General features: G+C 37.8%; 1 long non-coding RNA gene across 1 annotated transcript in view; it reads left to right on the top strand.

The window, feature by feature from the left end:
- The window catches only part of LOC141424117 (uncharacterized), a 78,679-nt gene that overhangs the window by 56,229 nt on the left and 564 nt on the right, over positions 1-21,886 (top strand). The window contains exon 2 of the long non-coding RNA XR_012448983.1: positions 8,901-8,991. This is a non-coding gene — a long non-coding RNA (uncharacterized lncRNA). The remainder of the gene's footprint in view (positions 1-8,900; positions 8,992-21,886) is intronic.

Raw genomic sequence — 21,886 nt, 5'->3', positions numbered from 1 at the left:
AAGATAGAGGACCAAGACTTTGCAAGTCTGAGCATCAAGGCTTTAAGAAAGCTAAAGAGAGAATGCTAAAGAAAAGCTGCAAGCCTGGGGCAAAAGACTTTAAGAGCGATTAAGCTAAAGATAAGCTAAGAGAAACCATGGAACAGTATGAGTCTCAGGAAAGAGGTTTTAAGCAAGATTTTAAAGAAGACTTTAGAAGCAAGGTTTTAAAGAGCTGCAAGGAGAAAGGCTTTAAAGAATAAAGATAGAGAAAAGAAGCAATTAGGGTTGGGGTCTCAGAGCACCCCGCACACCTGACCCCACTTTCTGTCTGTCTATCCTGTGTCTTTTCTGAATCTCCAGTCTCCCCCAGTTAAGCCCAGTTAGGTTCAATAATAACCAGGAGCGCGAGAGAAAGCTTGTTCTAACGAGGGAGGGAGCGAGAAAACAGCGCCCCCTCCAATATGTCAAGGGAAATGCTTGTCAATGATGAAGGGGAGCAAGTAGGAGTCAGCAGAGAAAGCTACCAGACCAGGATATCAGTCTAATACTTGTGAAAGGTGAGGAGGAAGGGAAAAGAACTGGTTATTAGATTCAGGCTGCATCAAGGTCCAAGTAAGTTTCGGCCACACTGAAGTGGAGCATGGAGCCAAAGCTGCCTCTTAGATGGGTCTTGCGTCCCACAGCACCAGGCTTGCACCCCCCTCCCAGGTGCTCTGTGCTTACTCATTGGTTGGGAGAACCCAGGGGAAGTGTACCCGCCATGTATGCACTCTGCAGTAGATCTGAGAGGTGCATTTTTATGACCACCAGAGTCTTCAACTAAGTGATTTCAAAAGCATAAAATCCATTGTTACAAAACAGTATGAGCTCTGCCCGTTCAAACCATGAAGTTATCAAGACATACTGGGGTTGTACTCAGATCTCCCAAACTGTCTTTCTTATACTTGGAAATCTCTGAAATGAATACAAGTGGTGATTAAGATATTTATAAAGGAATTTTGTTCTAAAATCATTGCTCATATAACTTGAGACCAGAATATTCTAATACATCACATGGTAAGAAATAACTATGTTAGTTTTTGTAGTACAATTAAATGTCCACTGTAATTCTTTCACAATTCTGCACTCATGTGTTCTGTATATTGCTGGACCTGTGCCCAACACAGGAATTGCAGTTCCTGTAAGAGCATGGTTACAGCTACCACTCAGCAGACTAATGATCCAGATGCAATAGCAGTCACAAATGACCTCCTATGTTTGTTTTTAATTCATAAATTTAATATTATATAGCAGCTTCATGTTCACAGAAGATCTGAGTGGAAAGTACAAACTTATCACATACTCCCTGCCTTCACTACTTCCCCCCTAAGAGTTTTCATTGTTAACATCTGGTGTTAGTGGGGTGACTTTGATGAGCCAACATTAATTCGTTATTGTTTGCTAAAGTCCATAGTTTCTAATTGGTTCACTGTTTTGTGTTGTACATTCTATGTGTTTTGACAAATGTATAATGACATATATCTACCATGACATTCTCATACAGAATACCTTCACTGACCTAAAAATTCTCCGTGCCGCCAATTCATCCATTCCTCCCTTATCTACCTTACCCCAAACCCTTCATACCATCAAATGTTTTATTGCCTCCATAGTTTTGCCTTTTCCAGAATGTCATGCCATTGAGATCCTAAGTATGTACTTTTTCAGATGTGCAGTAAGACATGCACTTAAAGCATTAAATACATTTCAGGTTTTCTCAGATCTTCTCAAGAGTTAATGGCATATTTCTTTTTTTCGTTGTATGTATATGCTATAGTTTATGCATTCACCCATTGAAGGACAGCTTAGTTGCTCCCTCGTTTTGGCACTTAAAATAAAAGCTGCTATGACAATTCATATGGATATTGTTATTGAATTTAAGTTTTCAATACATTTTGATAAAACCATGGAGTGAGATTGATCGCTCATATGGTAAGGGTATGTTCAATTTTGAAAGAAAATACCAAATTATGTTCAAAAGTAGCTAGACCACATTGAATGACCTCTTCATAGGAGTGACACCCTGCAGTCCCTTTAGAAGCAAAAATAACACCCTATTAGAGACTCCAATGTAATTCTCTTTTCACAGAGTAGGAAATAATAAAGCAAGGACAGGAGAGGTGTATTCTATTCCAGACTCGAGAGAGCCCCAAACCTTTCTCACACAAAACAAAGCTTTAATCAAAGTGAGCAGGAATTTGTGAAAAGAAACTTGATGGTTTTGGCTGTTTCCACCTGCCCTCAGCTATTAATTAACACCCTTTCAGCAAATATACAGAGACTCGGTCTGGGTCAAACCATGTATTTCTAAAACTTTCTGAATATGTCCACTGAAAATAACAACAGAAGGTAATCCTGGATTGTAGGAAAGGTATTAATTTTCTTCTTCTAGCTTTTCAGGATAGATATTAAATCCTTTCCCATCCCCTTAAAAAAATCTCCACGAAGAGAAACAGATGGTCTAACCCACCTAGCACACCTGTTTAACTGGTTACTCTTAGTCAGACAAAGCTTCAAACACAAAAGACAGTGATTTACTAAAAATACTGAATAATCATAGCACATATGTTCCTCATCAGCGTGTAAAGAAACTGAGGTGTTTTCCAGTTTTTAAAGAGTCTCATTGTCATAAATAAAAGATTTTACTTCAAAAAGGAAGGCAGATTAACTACCTTTTATACTAACTATGAAAGTAAATATGCTCATTGTAATAATTTTAAGCAAAGCAGAAAAAAATCCCAAATTTCACCATAAAGAGATAATCACTATAAATATTTCAGATAATATACTTTCAGGCATCTCTCATTATAGGCTTGTAGAATTAGGATAACACTATATATGTTTTATCATAATCTGGTTTTAAAAATTGGTGTTATGTTCTACACATGTTTCCATGTCAAACGAAGACTTCTTTTTTTTTTATTATTCATATGTGCATACAAGGCTTGGGTCATTTCTCCCCCCTGCCCCCACCCCCTCCCTTACCACCCACCCCACCCCCTCCCTCTCCCCCCTACCCCCTCAATACCCAGCAGAAACTATTTTGCCCTTATCTCTAATTTTGTTGTAGAGAGAGTATAAGCCATAATAGGAAGGAACAAGGGTTTTTGCTGGTTGAGATAAGGATAGCTATACAGGGAGTTGACTCACATTAATTTCCTGTGCATGTGTGTTACCTTCTAGGTTAATTCTTTTTGATCTAACCTTTTCTCTAGTTCCTGTTCCCCTTTTCCTATTGGCCTCAGTTGCTTTTAAGGTATCTGCTTTAGTTTCTCTGCGTTAAGGGCAACAAATGCTAACTAATTTTTTAGGTGTCTTACCTATCCTCACCCCTCCCTTGTGTGCTCTTGCCTTATCATGTGCTCAAAGTCCAATCCCCTTGTTGTGTTTGCCCTTGATCTAATGTCCACATATGAGGGAGAACATACGATTTTTGGCCTTTTGGGCCAGGCTAACCTCACTCAGAATGATGTTCTCCAATTCCATCCATTTACCAGCGAATGATAACATTTCGTTCTTCTTCATGGCTGCATAAAATTCCATTGTGTATAGATCCCACATTTTCTAAATCCATTCGTCGGTGGTGGGGCATCTTGGCTGTTTCCATAACTTGGCTATTGTTTCATTAATTCTTTGTATGGTTTTTTTGGTTTCTATTTTGTTGATTTCAGCTCTTATTTTTATTATTTCTCTCCTTCTGTTTGTTTTGGGATTTGCTTGTTCTTGTTTTTCTAGGAGTTTGAGATGTATCATTAGGTCATTGATTTGGGATCTTTCAGTCTTTTTAATATATGCACTCATGACTATAAACTTTCCTCTCAGAACTGCCTTAGCTGTGTCCCATAGGTTCCCGTAGGTTGTATTTTCATTTTCATTGACTTCCAGGAACTTTTAAATTTCCTCTTTTATTTCATCGATGATCCATTCTTCATTAAGTAATGAGTTATTTAGTTTCCAGCTGTCTGCATGTTTTTTGTCTTTACTTTTGTTGTTGAGTTCTACTTTTACTGCATTGTGATCAGATAGTATGCACGGTATAATTTCTATTTTCTTATACTTGCTGAGACTTGCTTTGTGCCCTAGGATATGATCTATTTTGGAGAAGGTTCCATGGGCTGCTGAGAAGAATGTATATTGTGTAGAGGTTGGATGAAATGTTCTGTAGACATCAACTAGCTCCATTTGATCTATTGCATATTTTAGATCTTGGATTTCTTTATTGATTTTTTGTTTGGATGCCCTATCTATTGATGATAATGGGGTGTTAAAGTCTCCCACAACCACTGTGTTGGCGTTTATATATGTTTTTAGGTCTTTCAGGGTATGTTTGATGAAATTGGGTGCGTTGACATTGGGTGCATACAGGTTGATAATTATTATTTCCTTTTGGTCTATTTCCCCTTTTATTAGTATGGAATGTCCTTCTTTATCTCGTTTGACCAATGTAGGTTTGAAGTCTACTTTGTCAGAGATAAGTATTGCTACTCCTGCCTGTTTTCAGGGGCCATTGGCTTGGTAAATCTTCTTCCAGCCTTTCATCCTTAGCCTATGCTTATTTCTGTCAGTGAGATGGGTCTCCTGTAAGCAACAAATTGTTGGATCTTCCTTTTTAATCCATTTCATCAAGCGGTGCCTTTTGATGGGTGAATTAAGTCTGTTAACATTAAGCATTAGTACTGATAGGTATGTGGTGATTCCTGTCATTTAGTTGTCTTAGTTGTTTGAGGTTACTCTCTACTGTCTTGCTTTTTCTTTTCCTGTGGTTTGGTGCTGCCTGTCTTTTCATGGTTAAGTTGGGTTTCACCTTCTGTGTGCAGAATCCCTTGAAGAATCCTTTGTAGTGGTGGCTTTGTGGTCACATATTGTTTTAGTTTCTACTTATCATGGAAGACTTTTATTGCTCCATCTATTTTGAATGATAGTTTTGCTGGGTAGAGTATCCTGGGGTTGAAGTTATTTTTATTCAGTGCCCAGAAGATCTCACCCCAAGCTTTTCTTGCTTTTAATGTTTCTGTTGAGAAGTCTGCTGTGATTTTGATGGGTTTACCTTTGTATGTTACTTGTTTTTTCTCTCTTACAGCCTTCAATATTCTTTCCTTAGTTTCTGAACTTGTTTTAATGATGATATGTCATGGGGTAGTTCTATTTTGATCTGGTCTGTTTGGTGTCCTGGAGGCCTCTTGCATCTATATGGGAATATCTTTCTCTAGATTTGGGAAATTTTCCGTTATTATTTTGTTAAATATATTATGCATTTCCTTCGCTTGCACCTCTTCTCCTTCTTCGATGCCCATGATTCTCAAGTTTGGTCTTTTGATGGAGTCAGTGAGTTCTTGCATTTTCTTTTCACAGGTCTTGAGTTGTTTAATTAATAGTTCTTCGGTTTTTCCTTTAATTACCATTTCATCTTCGAGTTCTGAGATTCTGTCTTCTGTTTGTTCTATTCTGCTGGATTGGCCTTCCATTTTGTTTTGCAGTTCTGTTTCATTCTTTTTTCTGAGGTTTTTCCATATCCTGGCTGGTTTCCTCTTTAATGTTATCTATTTTTGTCCTGAGTTCATTTATCTGTTTATTCATCATGTTCTCTCTTTCACTTTGGTGTTTATACAGTGCTTCTATGGTTTCCTTTATTTCTTCTTTTGCTTTTTCAAATTCTCTATTTTTGTTGTCTTGGAATTTCTTGAGTGTCTCCTGTACATTTTGGTTGACCCTATCCAGGATCATCTGTATAAAATTCTCATTGAGTACCTGTAGTATGTCTTCTTTTAAATTATTCTTGTGGGCTTCATTGGGTCCTTTGGCATAGTTTATCTTCATTTTGTTGGAGTCTGGATCTGAGTACCTGTTTTCTTTATTCCCCTCTGGTTCCTGTACTAATTTTTTGCTGTGGGGAAACTGGTTTCCCTGTTTTTTCTGTCTTCCCATCATTGTCTTTGGTGTTGTTAATGTCCATGTACTGTGTGCAATTAAGTATTTTCTAGCTTGTAATAATAACAATGGTAATATTTAGAATGGAAGGGTGAGCTGAGATGGAAAGCAAGAAGTTAAAGAAATGGGAAAAACAAATACACAGACTGGAAGGAGAAAACAGAACAAGGTATCAGACAAGAAGGTTTCAAAGGTATAAACAGGGAGCTTTAGTGTACTAATCGACAGTAAGCTGAACAGACATTAGAGAGATAGAGGATTGAAAATCAAAAATAAAAAAATAAAGATAAGAATAAAAACAAAAAATAAGTAAATGAAAGAAAAATCTACATATAAAAATGTATTAAAATAAAATGAAAAAATAGAAAAATTTAAAAAACCAAAAAACCAAAAAACCTCCAAGTTCAAATGCAATGAAGTTCCAGTCTTAATAATTTGGGTGTCCGTCTCAGTCTCCAGTCCTGGAGATGGTGCCTCAGATGTTGTTCTGTAGTTGTCTCATCAAAGGGGATGCATAAAGTAGAACAAAACTACACACACATGCACAAAAAAAACCCCACCAAGTGTCCCAAGTTCAAATGCAATACAGTTTCAGTAAGTTTTTCAGCTTTCAAGTGTAATTCGGTTGTTCTCTCATCAAAGGTAGGGAGACAAAGAAAAAAAAAGAGTCTGGAGACAGTTCTGAGAATGGTATCTGCGTCTGTGGCTTGCCTGCCCGCTGCTGTCAGCCTGCTGTTGCTGGAGGCGTTATTTATGCAGATCTCAGGGGTGAGCTTAGCACTCACCTGGCCCTGCAGGCTTTGTTTACTCAGATTTCTCCTGTGTGTGAGCCTCTGCTATAAGCTTTCCCCTTTCCAAGCACACTGGGGAGGTGACACTGCACCCGTGTTGTCAGGCCTGCATGTTTATTTACAGTGCATGTGGGAAGTGGGTCTTCCCCCCTCTCCTATGCAGTTTTCCTCCCACCACCACTTTCACAAGCTTTCCTGCTCCTGATTACTGGGTGGTGCTGCTGCTCCTGCCAGCTGCCATGTTTGTTTACAGTTCATGTGGGAAGTGGGTCTTCCCTCCTCTCCTGTAGAGTTTTCCTCCCTCCACCACTCTCACCAGCTTTCCCGCTCCTGGTTGCTGGGTGTGCCCCTGCTCCCGCCAGAGCCTCTCCTGCCCGCCTGGCTTGTTTATTTACAGTCCCGGGAAGGATTCCCTTCCCCCAATCTTTGGCGCTCAGTGTGCCCCACCTTCTTTCCTGTGTGTCTTTATTGTTCTTATTGCTTATTACTCAGTTTCTCTTTTTTCCCCGGGTGGAGGTTGGTCTGTCAAGGGGGCTATGCTGCTCTGGCCCAGGGTTGTCTGTGGGAGTACCGTGGTACCGCGAAGCTCACCTGGTCCACGTCTTCCCAAGCCGTCTGGGCGCGGGCGGCTGGCGGCCCAGGGGCCCCTCCTTGTTTCTCCATTTAATGTGAAGTGGAGATTCTCTGCGCCGGCTGGAGGTGTGGAGGGGTCAAAGTTATGCCTCTTCTCAGTGATTATGCCTGCAAAGTGTGTCTCCAGCGTCTCTCCAAGATTTAACTATAGGAGGTTCGCTTTCTGCTTCCTCCCTCTAGCCGCCATCTTGGAATCTCCTGCAGACTTCAATAATTATTTTTGATTATAGACTAGTGTTCCATGGTTATACCATACTTATTTATGAGTACTATATTGAGCAACAATTAGGTTGTTATAATTTCTTGGTTTGATATGCAAAATTCATATGCCTATAAAGTATTCTTGAGGATTTATTTTTATTATCTTCCTGAGATAAATTAATAGCCCTTTATGTAATTAAGTTAAAGCTAAGGTAGTTTATTGAGGTTGCTATATTTTGCCAAGTTGCCCTCTGAATGACTTGAACCAATTTATATTACTACCAGTGTTTGAAGAGTTTGTATTTTCTGACCAAACCCACCAACACTGGGCATTTGATAGGTAAACTCAACAACGTCAAAAATACTTATAGGTGAAATATTATATATCAGTTTTGCATCTTTTCACATTAAGCAATTTCCATTTTCTTGTTGGCCGTTTGCTTTAATTTTGTCATTTGCTCATATTTCTATTAGAGGACATTTTTCTTATTGACTTGAAGATCCTTATAGAAGTGTTTATTTGATAATTTCTAATAGCTCCTGCCTGGTGGATTCAGTTATTTGCTGGCAGTGAGGAATCAAGGCAAAGAGCACAGAACTCATGTATGTGTGCTCTTTGCACATTTCCTGTTGCAGTCCTTGCGTATTCTTCCGCACTCTAAAATGATAGTACATGGTGTCTTACCTGTGTCACTTACAGAAAAGATGGGCACTCAAGAAGTAAATTAGCACCGCAGCATGCTCCTTTGCAAAACTTATGGCGTCACCTGTGTCCCTAGGGATACATTGGTTAGATACTCCAAGTCAGTCTGGAGATAGCAAGCCACCCTAAATGAATCCTTTTCCACTGTTTCCTAAAGAACATGATAAATTGAGACACCTAGTCAAACAAATCTCTGAGTATTTTTCATTATTCCAGAGGCTTTAAATAATGTGGCACACAGGCAGAGAAAACCTGTCCTCACTCTCTGAGTCTAGAAAATAAGTGGGTTCCTTCCTCCCTGTTGTACGGACAAGAGTGAAAATATTGAGAGAAAAGAGTGTGACAAATGTAGTTTTGTTGCCATTGTATATATTTTTGGTTAATTTTTAGTGTTGATTTATTTCCAATGTATAGAATTTTTGTTAATTTTTTAATCCATTGAGGCTGTAATACAATACATGCACATTTCTTGTATGTACATAAAGAGACTTCGCTTCTTTTCAAGGTCACGAATAAACTGATGTAAAACATAATTTCTTAGCCTATGTTACCTACAGAAAGTTTACATCTCAAGAGAAAGGAAGCATATTATTTAATCTGGCCCTCCTCTCACTTCCTTGCAGTAGAAAGAGTGATCTCTTGGCTCAGTGTGTATGTCTGTGACAGAGTACTTCCTCTGGACGCATCAGATCATTTACCCAGGTCAAGCTACAGGTAATGAAAATGAAAAACAAAAGTGTAAGTTTCTTCCTCTTCTAACTCTAATTGTCTCTTGTAGGAAAGAGGGAGGGTACCAAAGCTTTGTATAAGATCAGAATAAAATGTGATTTTTATGTGTATTAAATCCTGCCCTATTCATACGCTTACTACTTATTTTATGAGGTAGTTTTATTTCTTAATTAGATCGTAAACTCCTTTGGGGCAGGAGTTTATCTAGTCATTTTCTTGTATTCCCTGGCTACATATGCAATGAATATCTGTTTTTACTGTTTCCAAGGCTTCAGAAAAATGAGCAAAAATAACTACAAGTATGTGACACAACTGATTCATAATAAAACAGATAGTACCTTGAAGAAACATTATAAATTCTAATAATGAATCTCAAAGACAGGACTTATTTGCTAATAATTAAATAAAGACATATTTGGTAGTTTTTGTAGAGTATAGAGAACCTGCACTCAAAATAGGACATTGTGTGTTTGCACTTACAGTGTGTGGATGTGTGTGTGTGTGTGTGTGTGTGTGTGTATTCCCTATTGTGGCTAAACATAAATTTTTGTCCCAAACATGATAAATAATCAAGAATAGAAATACAATATTTAACAGCTCAATTTCTAAGTAAGATCACATTAATAAAAACCTACACTGGGAAATCTAAACAGGGATCACATTATTAAAAATTTACCCAGAGGGAAAGAAAAGTAAGAAAGCCAGACTCACACGAACTACTTTTGCCCAAACAGCCATTTCTTGTCAAGTAAACACTTCAGTTCTTCTGTTATCTTAGAACCAATTGTAATGATAACTACACAGATCCTGTGCAAGTTTGTTGAATCCTTAAAGCAACACCGTGAATGTTATTACAAATGCCTTTTTGCAGATGAGGAAACAGAGGCTTAGGAATGTAACACCTTGGCCAGAATTACAGAATTAGTGAGTGTTAAGGCTGGGACTCACATTTTGTTTCTGTAGCTTTGAGGTTTATGCCTTTAGTTCCTATTTATGTTTAAAAACTTACTGAGCTTACACTGTGTGTCACATACCGATAGATACTGAGGAAAATGTAGTCAAGTACATAATTCCTGACCTCAGTGGAGCTTGGTGGAGACAGACAACAAACAATTTCAAAGACAAATGACTAAAATAATTACAGGTTCACATGTAGGGCTCTGGCACAGGTACGCACCTCTCAGGAATGGGGCAGAGCTAAGTCAGATGGTCCTCCCTGGCCTCACAGCATCCTATAGTTCATGCAGCAGCAGCTCTGATGTTTTGTCCTGCACTGTCTCAGTTCAGGAGTTTTGAGAAATAGAATATGGATAAGTCTTTGTGTTCTTGATATCCCTTCAACTCACAGGAAGCCAGCAGGAGCCATTGCTAGAGAGTTGGTACAGGTCCTCTATCAGAAGCTGCTGCTGCCTGAGGAGTCAAACCTGTCACCTGGCTGACAGGTTCACTTACATGTTTTAGTTTGTACCCTGGGACAGATGGCTATCAGTTGATGGAGACAATCTAATATCTCATTTTATGATTTTACAAGGCATCATTTTTAATAAGGTCCAATTGTACCTTATGACCAGGCTGCAACTCTGAGGGCAGCCTTGTGAGATTCATGGTTCCATTTTTAACATTGGGCTCTTTCTGCATTGAAGTACATACATCATGATGGCAGTGATACATAGGATTGCCTGTGTCTCTTGAACAACTGCCTTATAGATGTTTTCACTGGATGTCTGCTTATATGTAATTTCCATTAAGAGATTTAAAATGCATATTAACACCAAGGAACCAAAAGCAAATGATCTTTACCTAGGTTTAGTGCCTCTATAATATTTCAGGAAAAAAACTGAAACAACTGTACAAAACCTATCTCTTCTAAATTTTGTTCCATTTAAGAGATGCATTAGTTAGAGCTGCCATAACAAAGAACCACAGACTGGGTGGTTTAAACTGTAGAAATTCATTTCCTCACAATTCTGGGGGTTGCAGGTCCATGATGAAGGTGGACAGCAGGGTTGGGTTCTTGTGAGATCTCTCTAATTGATTTGTAGATGGTTGTCATCTCCCTGTGTCTTCACATGGTCTTTCTTCTATATGTGTATATCTGTGTCCTAATCTCTTCTTTTTTAAAAAAAAATTAGCATATGTTAATAGTACAGAGGGGTTTCATTATGATAATTTCATAGATGGGAACACAATGTACTTTGAACAGGTTCACTGTCAATTATATTCCTTTCACTCCCTCCCTCTCCCCTCTCTAAATCTCTTCTTGTAAAAACACCAGTCATACTGAATTAGAGCCCACTCTAATGGCTTCATTTTAACCTAATTACCTCTTTAAAGTCCGTATCTTCAAATTCTTACAATCTGAGGTATGGGGGTTAAGAATTCAACCCAGTTATATTTGAGAGACACAATACAGCCTATAACAGGAGAGTTCCCAAGATGCGAGAGCGTACTCTGACCAAGATACTCAGCTACAGTGGAGAGGGGTCAAGGTAACTCTTCCATCCCTGAACAGTTCTTAAGGCTGGCCCATGGCAACACTGGAGGTTCCTCCCTCTGCTTTTACACAGGGAAGCTTCTTCTAGTAGTGTTACCTAGAGAGAGGTGTGCTCCACTGGACAGGAAGTTAGATATAAATAACATCGAGTCCCATAGTGAAAGTGATTTAATTTCCTTGCAGTTCTTATAAGGAAGTCCTTGGACAGACAGTCTTGGTTTGTCAGTAATGCTTTTAACACTTGTGAATTCATACCTACCCTTTCTCCAACCTTTTTTTTTTTTTTCTTAAACAGATATTAGGCCTCAGGCTCAAGAGCCTTTGGAAAGCAATAGCATCTAGCCTAAATTTGTTGTTGCTGTTACATATTTATTTTCAATGAATTCATGAAGTTATCTCGCGTTTCCATTTGTGATTGAGTGATAATGTTTCTCAATTGAAATGTTTTTTACTTGATGTAAAGTATGTTAAAAAGTGAGTTAGTTCAAAAGAATTAATGATAGCACAGATTGTAGGCAGATATGGCAAAACCATGTCCGTGGTCTATGAAGTACTGCCCTACCATACGGGATAAGCAGAAATATTGGTCTTCCTGACTTGAGCTGACCACTAAGGGATGCTCCTTAGTGCAATGGCACTTGTAGTTCCTCCCTGAGCCACCACTCTCAGTGTTACTGAGAGTAACCAGTGGCCATGGTCCACTTCTCAGGGTGATTTACTTTCTTTAGTGGATCCTATGAGGAGGTAGAGCAGGGAGAAAGGCCTTCCATTTTCATTCTCCTGAGAACTGCACATGAAATATCTAAGCAAATATCTACCCACAGGGCAGGGTCTCATTCTCTGGATCCTTTCCCTTTTATTTCACTTTCAATTCTAACATTAGTAAGGCCCTTATCTTAATGAAGAAGTAGTTAACAACAGTTCAGTGCAGACACATGTAGACAAAGCAACATTTCTGACTTGGATATGGAAATCCCATATCTGAGTCATAATTCTTTCCCATGCTTGTTTTCTTTGTCATACTTTTGTTTTATAATTTGGGATTTCATTCTTTCCTTCCCTACTGATTTCTGATTTAATTACAAATTCAGGGCTCAGGTAGCTCAATTAGGAGGCAAAGATTCTGTTTGTATTGGGTATTCTGGTTTCATAAAATGATTAATTTGAAAGAGTAAAGTATTCTCAAGATTGTTTAAACAGCCTATTTGTGTAACTAACAATATGAAGGCTTTACAATTATTAACACATGGAGAAATGCTCATGGCAATTTTAATGGAGAAAGCAGTTAATTAAACAGCCTTTCTGGTAAAAGCACTAACTTTTTAAAGCATTATATACATATACAGCTAATTCACACATTAATTGGAAAACTATGCTGTATTGTTACCAATTGTTCTTTAGCTGAAGAATGAGGGGTTTTTGGATTTTATTCTTTACACTTTTCTATGTGTTGTTCATTTTCTATCTATATTTTAAAATTTGAAAACATATGTTAAATTTAAAATAGAGTTCATATGTTAAAAAAAGTCTTATTCAAATATTTCCAGGATGAAATACCTAACCTAAACTGGAGCCACTACCGGCCAGCACTTTTTGAGATCTTTCTTTTTCTTTCTGTTGCAGGGTGGGCAGCGGTGAAATGCTTAGAAAAACAATAGCTTTTATCCCACAATTGGTGAAATAAAATCATTAACTAAAAACAGGCTGACACCAAGATGAAATATCAATCTCTAAATACATTATCTTATTCCTTTATAACCATTTATTTGGGTCCCTCACATTATAAAGCATTTTCTATGGCACATTCATGGAACCTGGAACCATTTTGTTGGGCTGGCCTTGAACCACAATCCTCCCAAGTAGTTAGGATTATAACCATGAGTCACTGGCATCAATTAAGAGTAACTAGTTTTCAATGAGAGAAGGCAGTGAGCCTCATACAGTGAGCAAATCTGAATGAGGAGAGAAATTTCAATAGGGAAAAAAGAAAACCTCTAGAGATGCTTCTGAGATCCCCTCACTTTGATAATTACTGCTCTGTAATATTTTATTGCCCTTGGTTGACTATTTAGATAAACTTCACAGGCACCTTCCCATTAAAAGAAAAAAAGCTTTATTCTGCTAAATACCATCCCCCTTCTCACTGAACCCTGACTTTTTCCTCTCTCCAAAACACTTTTACTTCCGTGAGTGGTGACTTCATCTCCACTTTTGAAGTTACTTGGTTTGGTTTTAGGGTATGCCCAACCCCTTTGTGTAATGACCAGTTTAGGGATTGGGCCCAGGCAAGTCGGTTCTGGCATTCCCCTGGCCACAAGATTGGTTTAGAAATGAGATGAGGGCCAGCGTGAGCCAGTAAGTGCCATTACTGCTTGGAAAGAAATTCACTTGCCATGGGGAGAGAGCCCTTGAAGAGACAAGCTTTTGTTCCCTGGTATCACCTTGTGCTATTCTGAACTCAGAACTGTTAGGGCCTCTCCTGGTAAGGAAGTTGATCAGAGAATCAATCAACTCAGAGAGAAGGGCACCCGAGAGAAATCTGCAGAGACCATACCAACCCTGAAACCCTCCTACTAGTAAAGCACTAGGGACATCCATTTCCTTATTTTATAAGCCAGTTGTGGTAATATTTTCCATTTTTTGCAGCTGCCAGCATGTCTAATATTGAAGTAGTCTTCAAAATATAGGTTTTATCATCCTATCACATCACGTGTTTTGTGTGACCCGAGTTTCACTTTACGGGTTGAAATCAAGAGGAAAAGAGAAATTGCTTTAGTCTGTATGAGTATTGATTTAAGTTAATTGCTTTAAATAGCATTTTAAATATTAATTCTAAAAGTTTCCATTAAATACAGTACAATAGTATGGTTAGGCTATAAGAAATGAAGGCTTTTAGCAATCACAAAATGTCAATGATCTTATGGCAAATCTCAATAACAGGATTTGTGCTTAAAATATATTTTACCTATAATGCCCCTGGGATCTAATCTTAAAATGCCAATGCTGATAAGAAATGAGTAATTTATGTATCACATAAAGCTGAAGAATTATACTGATGAGAAGTTTCAATAACTCTTGACTGTATAAGTAGAAAATAATCCTTTCCAGATCATTCATTCTTTTAGTTTACTGAAATACTTAAACAATTGCAACATTAAAATTATAAATAAAAATATAATATAAAAATAAAGTAAATTTCTTTTCTAAAAGGCATAAAATTATTTCATATTCTGTTTTGTAACTTGTGTGTCTAGGATATGAAAACCTTTAGCGTGCAGGGTGCAGGGGATGTGATGAAAAACAGATGCAAGATAATCATATAGTTATCTTCTGGAATAAATGTAACTGCATTGAGAGTACATGATGTTTTTCATGTAAGAATACTTAGGTGCCAAAATAATTGTGGAACACCTGGGTTACATTTTGATAGAAAGTTTTCTGCCTTTCAAACATGCTTATTTGGAGTTTCTACTTTCTCTCCATTAAACTCAGCAGTATTTATTTTGCAGACTGTAGATCCTTATGTATTTTGCTATCCTTCTTATTTAATAATACTAAATTTGCCAGACTTATACATTCTTACATATTATAGTAGCATGTAGGTACAGAGGAAATAAAGTATTTAAGCTAGTTGAATATTGATCATTTAGATTTAAATTGAATTCTGTTTTGTTGACACAAGAAAGTAGGATAAAGAAAGAGTTACATCAAAAGAGAAAGATCTCTAATTAGGGGAAAGTGCATTAAATTAACTCTATTCTTTTTGTGGATAGAGGTTCATATTTGAGATTTTAGAATGGAAGGCAATATCTGATTAAGGCCAGGACAAATAATATGAATGATTTGTAGATGCTAATTCCAAAACTCTAAAACACTTTAATCTACTGACATTTTGTTTTGGGGGTGAAGAGCTTGTGAACAAAATATCTCAATAAGTGAAATTTTGACTGAAATAAATAACATAGATGGATATGTTATTATCTTTTAAAAATAGCAATTGTTGATTCATTTTTAAGGCGTGGATGGGGAGAGGAAAACCGCATGGAACAATTTTGTCTCATTACCAGCTATCAGATTACAGTACTGCATGCTTGATTCAAATGGATTTGAAGTTAGTGAATAGAACAAACTGCTATGAAGTTCCACCTTTTCATATCAAAATGATAACATTAGGGACCCATACTCATGAGAATCAGGTTGGGCAAGGAGAAATGAACTGATCAAAGCAGAAACACTTTAAGGGAAAGGGCAAGAAAGGAAACCTGACTACACGCGTAAAATGAGTGCTCCCTAAGCTCTACTCTTAGAAGTGGTAAGTTGATTATTTGGATGGGATGATAATTGGTCCATTGAGGTGCATTCATTATGCCATTTAATACTTTGTAAATGGAAGCAAACTCAAGCCCTGAAAATTCTGCTAAGTTTTCCTGAGACTAAGAAGCTTACTTTAATTTAAAAAGTCAACAGTGAACACTACTTTAAATAGATATATGATAAATGTGTTCAATTCCCTTGTGTAAGTTCAGAGGAAAAAATTTTAAGATAGACAGTGATGAGGATTTTGGTATTTGAAATCTGAAGAAACTCTTGGGAATCTTATGGAACCTAGTGGCTCTGTATTTATTCAGTTAAGAAATAGGAGAAAGTTCTTTAAACTTCTGATTTCTACATTCAAAAAAATTAAAGTGTAAAAAGTTTGTCAGAAGACTGATGGAGTAGCTCAAGTGGTAAGAGCACCTGCCTAGCAAGTGTGAAGCCCCCCAGTTCAAACCCTAGTACCACAAAAAATAAAACTTTGTCAGAAGTAGAAAACTGTTCTGACATTGAAAGTAATATTACATTTCATCTTGAAGAAATGAATTTCTGCATAATTTTCTATTTTGATAAATTTACAATAGAGGATGTTACTCAAATATATCATGTCAAGTTAGTTTTAGAGTCCATTTATGGGCTAAAATACATTATTGTTGTTTTATTTATTCAAAAAATATATCAAACAAGTATTTTATGCCCAACACTTTCCTAGTCCCTGGGGATAGGTCAGATCCCCCAGCTTTCTTATCACTTTCTGTTATTAACACATCAGTTCAGCCCAATTTAATCCAATTCAAAGTTCCATTTCATGTCTATTAGAAATGTTAGCTCCCTTCATTCCCCCATTTCCAGCAAAGTTTCCACCTAAGGAATTTGGACTTGAGTGGGAGTGGGATCACTTCTAAGAAGAGTAATCATCTCCTCCAAAGAACTGGGATGAAATGTGGAGGAAGACCGTAAATATCCTTGATTTAGCAGATGCAGGCATAGCACTCACTTATCTGTTGCTATTGCTTTATTCAAGATCCATCAGGCTGAGACCATGGCTCACATAGTGAAGTACCTACCTTGCAAGCCAGAGGCCCTGAGTTCAAACCGCAGTGCTGAAAAAAAAAAAAAAGCCTTTAAGATCCATCAGTTTCTGATGCTGTCTGTGCAGCTCCCAGCTAAATGTAGTCCTTCCTGGGACACATGGATGAGTTATTTCTAGGAATATTAGGGGAGGAGCTTCCCAATGCCATACATTCTGTCTTAGGAGACCTGCCTAACTCAGTCACTTCTGATTCTTCCTGCTATGCTGCTTCTGAAACCATATCAGTTCTCATCTTGGATTCTACACTCTCCAGCATCTTGCTGTTGTAGCCTCTTCACTTGCTGGCCTTTCCTTTTTAATGCCAAATGGCTTAATCTAGTCAAGATGACCTGCCATTATATTCTTTCACCCACAGGAATATCGCACATTTTTGCCATGACAAAACATGGATGTAAGCTGCTAATTGCTCTCTCTCTCTCTCTCTCTCTCTCTCTCTCTCTCTCTCTCTCTCTCTCACACACACACACACACTCACACACACACACACACACACACACACACACACAAAGTTGGGGGGAGAGGGTTCTTTTCCTCTCTTCTTCCTACTCAAATGTGTAGGGTGAGACCTGGTTAGCAAGTTCGTCCACCTCTGTGAGATTCCCTTAGACCAGTGTTTTTCGTTTGACTCAGGGTAAGGAGGAGAAGCACTACATCTTTGAAACAAAAAGGACCTAGGTTTATCACTCAGCGTGCCTTAGCTCATCATCTGTGAATATGGTCCTGGCTGGGAGAGTTTCTTGTATTGGCATCCCTATTTTGCTGAGGGATGAGCATGAGAAGTTCAAAAAGGTTTTCCTTTTCTTTACTTTTTTTGTGGTACTGGGGCTCAAACCCAGGGCCTCATACCTCCTAGGGAAGCACTCTACTACTAAACAACATCCCCAGCCCTTGAGGGAGGCTTTTCTGTACCTAGGTCATGTATTTTCAGCCTTTCATTGAATTCAAAAGGCGTATCATTGTCCATTGTTATTTTTATTTATATATATTTATTTACCTACTTATTATGTTAGTTACACCACAGAGAAGTAGGGAATAGTTTCATACCCTTCAAGTATCTCGTAATATCAGCATTAACTAGAACCCCTGCTAGACATATTTTGGTAGTACAGAAAATCTTATGTTAGCACTTAGTGGGGTCAGATGTCTGTGGGCCAAAACACCCAAAAACCTGGGAAATTTCTCTGCCACCCAACTGAATAGGCTGTCACTAGTTTTTCTTCTACTATTGGCATCAGTATGTCAAAAGAAAGCTTTTTTAGAGAAAATTTAGCACACAATAAACCATTACACAATAGGTGAATCCAAGTCCCCTGATTAGTTACTGTTTTTTCATTCAAGCATCCAGTATCAGTTCCATATTTTGAAAGTAAACCTTTTAAAAAATCTGCTGCCTTTAGAATGGACCCCCTCTACCAGTCACATAGACTTTGTTTGTGTGAGGTGCTGGGGATCAAACCCAGGGCTTCACACATACTGGCAAGTGCTCTATCGCTAAGCCACGTCCTCATTCCCAGTTTAGTCTTCAAAACAAAACCGTGTAGCATTTTCCGTTGGCCTGTAGGCCTCTGCCACAGTGTACTCAGCTATTCCTGTCTCTGCAGAGTAAAGGACCTCTACTCTACATCTGCCTCAGAGAGAGGCACTGTGACACTTATTCTGACTGGGTGGCTCAAAGCTCATCCCAACCTAAAGTAACCACCATGCTTCTACCACTGAAGAGGACATGCACAAAAGGTTGCTCTTCTTTATATCCTTAGATTCAACTGCACCTCCAGTCAATAGGAATTCTGTCTCCATCATCACTAGCATTCCCTCCACACACACCGTACTGCACAAAGGTGCTGCAATTCTCACATAGAGCAAATATCAGGGGCGGTACTGCCAGTTTTTGCTTCGCTAGTCACTGCTTTAATATCCAAGCCAACTTGGTTCCTTCAGGTCAGTGAGTTTGTAGATTCTATGTCAAATCAGGGATATTTGAATTGGTGGCAAGAATGATAAATTGGGGCCTAAGACCCTTTCTCTGGCCCCTCCGCCATGGCACGCCAGTGAGTGGAATGTGAGTCCCCAACACACTCATTCATCCCTGTTCTTCTCAGCTTTAGGCAATTTATCCCTTAAAACTCTTTTCTCTGCTCACCCATTATCAACACGTAAGTGAGGTAACTGACCTGTAAGTAGGATTTTTTGTTTTTGTCTTTAAACTGAAAATCATGACCAGCATTTAAAAACAACGATTTCACATGGAAATCTGTTCTTACAGCTTCTACTCAGGCCTTGCCCAACCCATATAACTCATTTCATGGTCTGACCTGCAGATGTGTTTGACTCTGGGCACTTTACTGTAGCCTTTCGTAAAAGCCAGGAACAGAGCTGCAAGGGGTACCGTCTCTAGAACATAAGTATTGGTCAACGTGAGAGAGCAATATGGAATCTGGTTACCTTTTTAAGAGTAGAAAACGGAACAAGTCTCAAAATAACACCACAACAAATGATTTGTCCCCACTACCAACGGAAACAGCTAACGCATTCAAAAATTTCATCATCCCTATGCCCCTCACAGAGAAAAGTCACTTAATCCTCACAAAAACCGTGTGAGGTAAGGACTATTAATCTTGTTTTATATACAGAGAGTGAGGTGCAGAGAGAAATGACTTGGCTAAGTCATGAGACTTGGAAGCCAGGTGTGCATGACTTTTGGCATGGGCTGCACTATCTTTCTTACAATAAGTATAAGTTGCCCCTCCTTAAGGATTAAAAGTACCCAGATTAACTGTCAAGTTTAATCATATCTGATCCTGGACAGAAAGGGACAATTAATCTTGACTATTATTTACGACTTTCATTACTATTTCTTCTTTTGAGTGGAGACTATTTTCTTAGTACTTCTTAAAGATCACGGTATGGCACCATATTTTTTACAAATAGCAGTTATTCAAAAAACATGCTTATTTTATTAGTCCTGAGGTTTTCCCCTAAATTTTAATAAATGGATGTGAGTCTGTGTATGTATGGGGGAGAGGGCTGAAGAAGGGAAATACAACTCATGATCTTTCCTGTGGTGGGGCACAGAAATTGGTGAAAAGACAAAAAATATAGGAATGTCACAAAGTAAAGAGTTTCTCCAAAATGTGAAAGAGCTACAGTAAAAGAAAAGCTTAAAATGAACCACAATGCTTTGTGTGGCTTTTTTTTTTCTGCAGAAATTTATACAAGTAAAAAGCTAACCTAATAATTAGCTATTAGGTTAACAAACTACTGAATTCTGTACCTGTCAGATTGAATTTGCATGCTTATATGCTTACAGTGCAATGAATCTCACATTGTCTAATGGATAAAAATGACATGTTATAATTAACTTATGCATTTTGAAACAGTGATTGGTTCTTCATAAAGTTATAATGAAATTTTCCCTCATAAATTTAAGCTAAAATGTGATGATTTATTCTAGAACTGAAATTACTGCCACTTAATATAGCATACGAAAGGAAATTAGATTATAGAATAATAGATAAAGATGGTGACAGAATTCCATTTGTAGATGGGAAATTGCATGTCATTAATTTTGTATAGTCTGTGAAAGAGCAACATGCAGACTAAGTTGATAGCTTTTAGTACCTCTGATGAGGGGATTTTTGGGAATAATAATGTTTGGGAGAGAGATCCAGGAAAACAAGATATATCGATGGGCAGCTCCTGGTTCTTTTGAAGCTACTAATCAAAATGAGATTATTCATATACAATGACAATGACTAAATGGCCCTGAACTGAGAGTTAAATGCACTAAAACTGAGTCTTGAATTGGTGAAATGATTTGCCTAAGGTTACCCAGCATGTAAGTGGCAAAGGTAGGCCCCAAATCATGATCTCCTGGGGTGCTCTTTCCACTGGAGACATTTGGTTCCATTGCTTGGGTCTACCTTTGTCTAGAGTTTAATGTTAAGCATTGTTTGCACCACTGGTTGTACTTTGTTAGTTGTTGATTTGTTTCCTAATCTTCTTTAAGTTTTGTTAATATGGATATATTAGATCTTCCTAATATGTTAAATGAGAATATTGGTATTGCATGGACAAACACTGTGAGAACCAGTTTCTTCAACAAATACTTTGAAGGGAAAAAATTAATGGGCACCTACAGATGAAAAGAGACAAGAAATATGCCAGCCAAATGTATTGTATTTTGGAATTTATTGGATCCTGATTTGAACAAACTAATTGGAAAACATTAGACAATCAGAGACGTTTGAACAACAGTATATACTTAATGATATTAAGGAATTGTTAAATGTCAGGTGTAATAGAATTGTGGCTAAACATTTAATGTTTTAGAATTTTTTAAAAAAAAGTTCCCCTCTCAGAGTACTTATCAAAAATGATGAACTGATGTAATGTTAGGGATTTCCTTCAAAATAATGCAGTAGATGAAGATGGATGGTCTTGGGTTGATTAATCATGGAAGCTAGGTCCTGAGTATTTATATGCCGATCACATTACATTATCCTTCTTTTTAGTATGTTTGATATCTTTCTTTTCACAAAAGAATACTTTATTCAATAATGCACCCACAGTAGACCATTGCTTTGATTTTATATTTTATAATACCTCATTTTGGGGAAGACCCTGGGACCCTGAAACGAACTCAGAAGTAATCCAGTCCAATCTCCACATGTTCTTTGTTGGGCATAAACATGAAAAAGAACATTAAGGAAGAGAAAATAGCAATAAGTCCCAGACAGATTGTTATTTGTCTCAAAACAATAACTTCTATGTTAACAGAACAAGAAAGCAGTAGGGTTGAAGGCACAGGTCCAATACCATGTGTTATCTCATTCAGCAGCTTAATTTTTTTCCCTATCAGTTGTTATTGTAACTTTTGTTTTTCGAAGCAGAATTATTATAAAACATTAGTGCTAAAAATGTTCACAAATGCTTCGAAAGACTTGGTTTTCTAGTTTCTAAGCTAGACAACGTTCACGAGC

This window comes from Castor canadensis, chromosome 6 (genome assembly GCF_047511655.1).
Source record: "Castor canadensis chromosome 6, mCasCan1.hap1v2, whole genome shotgun sequence".
Taxonomy (NCBI): Eukaryota; Metazoa; Chordata; class Mammalia; order Rodentia; family Castoridae; genus Castor; species Castor canadensis.
This window is presented reverse-complemented; position numbering and strand designations above follow the sequence as displayed.